Below are 4,038 nucleotides of genomic sequence, written 5' to 3' on the forward strand. Positions count from 1 at the left end.
GGTGCAAGGTCAGGTCAGAAAGGTGAAGATCAGGAAATAATGGGAAATGAAGCAAAGAAAGATGGGACTCAATGGACTGTGATGTGCTACAGTGTCAGTCATGGCTCTTCAGCATGACTTCTCAATCAAGAGACACAGCTGGTTGCTCAGCGAGCAGTTCTCTTGGCAAGCCGGTCTTCAGGTGCGTAAGCACTTGACCTGTCCCTGCAAGGAAGACATAAGGGGGAGTATCATGTCCTGGTAATACTGTCAATTACAATACCCATTCCAGGTCATAGGAGCAGAAGATTCCAGGAAGGTAAGCAGAAAGTTGAGCAGAGTGCAGTCAGAGCCAGACATCCCAGAGTCAGGCCCCCCTTTTTTCCCTCTAAATTCATTTACTACTTTAAAGTTTTTAGCTGTTCAGCAGTTACAGGATGATTTTTTTAATCAGAAAGAAAAAATTTACATCTAAAATACAAATGAAAATTTTAAATTATTCTTGGTTGACTTCTAGAACCCCCTGTGGAGCTTCTTAAAAAAAGCTAACTGAATTTGTCCAAAGAAAAGTCTCATATTTTGGAAAACTAACGCTGCTATACTCTTTCCAGATCTGCCTCAAAAGCTGAACTTAGGTGTTGGCAGTTCTTCAAAAAGTTCACATTCTGCACTGAATTCATTTAGCAACTTTTCCTTGGTCCAATTACATGAGATTATTAGGAAAAAAGTCTTTCAGTTTTAACACCCTGGAGAGAGATTTCACATATTGCTTCCTCTTCTCAATTGCATTTTCAGGATTAAGGTTATGGCATCTAAAGTCCCTTTGTCAATACAAATATGAAATCCAGGCAGCTTTGTGGAAGGATTCAAAAAGTCTTCTACCTTTAGCTTAATGTTAGATAAACCTTCTTCTTTATAATACTTCTAGAAAACTGTGTTGCAGATGGAAAGTAATCAATTCCAGTAATACTAGAGAAACCAAATTTTGCCCAAGAAAAGGGATATATGTCCTACTGGAAGTGTAAAAAGTCATCTTCCTTTTATACATACAGATGTCTGGAGTTTGAGAAGTTCAACCAGGAAAATACAACTTCCAGTTCCAATATCAAGCCTGAAGCATCCAATGGAATTTTGTGTTTCTGCATGCACCTTATCAGTCGAGTCAGACTCTCTTATCCAAACCAGATTTCTCCTGTATCTCTATATTCTTGGAAAGTTTGCAGTTCTTGCTCATAGACAGCATCCCAGTGTTCGCAGGTCCCCAGCATGATGGGGCAGAGACATCCCCTTCTGGCACTGCCTGCTCCTGGGCACTGAACTGTGGCTCCAACATCCCATTGCTGCCGTCCCCATGGCTCTGTCTTAAGGAAGCTTGGAGGCACTGATACTGGCAACCCCAGAGCTGTACTGGGCACTTTCCTTCCTAGAGTCTGATTGTTGGCTTCTCCACATACTCTGTGATTTACCCAGTGGCTGCACACTTATCTTTCCTACCATACTCCCTGCTGTGCCTTCTTGAGATAGCCAGAGTCTTTTCTTTTTCCCTTGCAAACAGAACAGGTTGGGAGGGACCAGAGATCCTGTTGTGGTGCAGCAGAAAGGAAAAAGAAAGAAAGAACGAAAGAAAGAACAAAAGAAAGAATGAAAGAAAGAACGAAAGAAAGAAAGAGAAAAAAAGAAAGAGATGGTGGAATCTGTGCCTGTGAGAAATCACCCCTCCTCCAGGACCATCTCCCCCCAACATCACAAAAATCTTCAGTGACATCCTCTGGATTCATCCGTGCTTCATGTGATGGAATTCTGCTGTGCAAACTGAAAGGGAGACGAGTTTCTCCTTGGGGTCCAAATGATGAAGACAGAAGAATTAGTCAAGAAAGTAAGAGATCAAGAAAGATGAAGACCCTTAGCTAAAAGCAGAAATTTTAGAGAGAGTTTTAGACTATCCCTGCCTGTACTATTAGAGAATTCAAGGTTATCCCACCCAGATTTCAAGAATGAGGGAAGTCTCAGAGGATATCTGAATTACCCAGAGATTCAAAGTTCTCAATGAAAAATCAGGCAAATTGAATTCAACTATGCTTTGAAAAATTACCCTTCATGACTAAGTAGAATTTCATCCAGGAATATAAGTTGGTTTACTATTGGGGGATCAATTAACATAGTACACTAATTCATCTAACTGTGAGGGAAAGAAGCATACATAACAAACTCTCCCCCAAAAAACAATCAGGTTTCTGTTTCTAAGCAGGAAAATATGAGTTGATAATGACAGGCCTCTTAGCATTTCTGTCACAAATATATGACAAAAAATTGAGATTGATTTGTTAAAGATATCAGTCATGGCATGGTTGTTCTTAGTTAAAAATCACTGCGTAAGGATAAAGTCCAACAATTAAAAAATGGTTAAATAAATTATGGAACATCCATACAGGGGGATGTTATGCCATTATAATTATGATAATGGGATTTTATGTCATTATTATAATTATAATAGCATAAAATTAAGCTCTTAAAGACTATTGAATGCCATGGAGAGAAAAGGCAAGACTATTGAATGCTGTGGACTACTGACTAAGTATAATTTCCCCAAGTCTTCCAGTTTCCCATGTGGGAAGAAGTTCTCTTCCCTCCTCAAGATTCCTGAGGATTCCAGTTTGTGGTGGAGAGGAATGCCTATGATTCCTCTGATTGCCTGTCTATGATTTCCTATTCACCCTGCTCTCTGAACTGCTGCTCTCCACTCATTTGTTTCCTGTAGCTGCCACTTTCTCCCAGCTCAGTTTCACTCATAGATATGATGGATCTGATTGAGCTTCTCAACACTATGACTGAGGCTGCTGGGTAGTAGAGAATTTGTCTGAACACCCGAGTAATAGCTGAGAGGCACCTCTCAACATCTCAAACAACTTAATAAATTTAATAAATACATGATAAATTAGATTATAAGTCTAAGTTAATGGATAATTAATTTAATAAATAAACAGATATGCATAGAAAAAATTGGTTATCAGGAAATACACTAAAGGTTAACCATTCTGTGATAATTTTATACTCCTCTTTGTGCTTTCTACTTTTCCTAAATACTGTGCTCAGAGTATATATTCCTTTATAGCCATAAAATAATTAAATAATAATAGTTTTAAAAAGTTGCTGAATGCAGATAGAAACAGACCATTATATCCATATAACATAGCATTCTATTACATTTATGATAAAAAACTGGAATAAAATAATTAATAAAAATTAAGGCAAGATGAGGCAACTTTTCCAAGAAAACCTATTACTTTCTGACACAGCAAAAAACAAATGAACGAACAAACAAAAAACTGCTCAGGTTACAAACACAGATTGTTTTTACATAATATTTTGAGATATTCATTAAGTGGGTTTGAATTGCAACCCTATTGGGGAATTCGGGAAAATTAGCTAAATTATTGCAAGTTTGTTTCATGTTTCATTTTCATAGAGTACTTTCTGAAATCAGTAATTGTCTTGTTCCTGTAAAAGAGGTTCTTCAAATTAGAAATGTCTTTATAAATTCTGGTGCACTCTTTATTGTCTGTACACAGAAATGGCGCTGAGGAAACCCTCCCAGCTTGGGGAGGAGCTGGTTACAGAGGGATCAAGAGAAGCTGAGAAGAGTTAGGCATCCCCGGGAGAGTCATGGGGAGGCGGGTATGTGGACTGGGTGGCTTCCTAGTTACCAGACTCTTTTTCCACTCACCTGCCTTTCATACCTCTGTTCATATTATTCTGGGTAAATACTTTAGAGACCATAGAAACTGTGATCTTTAAAAGAAAAACTGCTTGGTAGGCTGCAGTTTGAAATCAAAACAGAACTAAACAGCAATATGGTAGTTTGGCCAAGGGATTGGGCAAGCACTTGCCTTGATTCCAGGAAGCATTAGCCTGGGTCCAAAAGACTGACCAATTACTAGTGATTAGTAGTGAATTGATCTACTTTAGTCCAGTGCCTCCAAAGCCCTCCTAACAGGTAAAGAATAAGGAATTCATAGCCTATTCCAGATCAGGTCTCTGACAAGGCTTCTGATTATAGAG

The 4,038-nt window shown here is 38.6% G+C and overlaps 1 pseudogene; it reads right to left on the reverse strand.

Moving 5' to 3' along the window:
- Nucleotides 1–492: 492 nt before the first annotated feature.
- Nucleotides 493–1,247, reverse strand: LOC100621877 (EEF1A lysine methyltransferase 2-like; annotated as a pseudogene).
- Between the last annotated feature and the right edge of the window lie 2,791 nt (nt 1,248–4,038).

This window comes from Sus scrofa, chromosome 9, assembly GCF_054392235.1.
Source record: "Sus scrofa isolate SSC_HxYL_T2T_F1_AM1 chromosome 9, Sscrofa_HxYL_maternal_Yorkshire_Landrace_v2.0, whole genome shotgun sequence".
NCBI classification, from domain to species: domain Eukaryota; kingdom Metazoa; phylum Chordata; class Mammalia; order Artiodactyla; family Suidae; genus Sus; species Sus scrofa.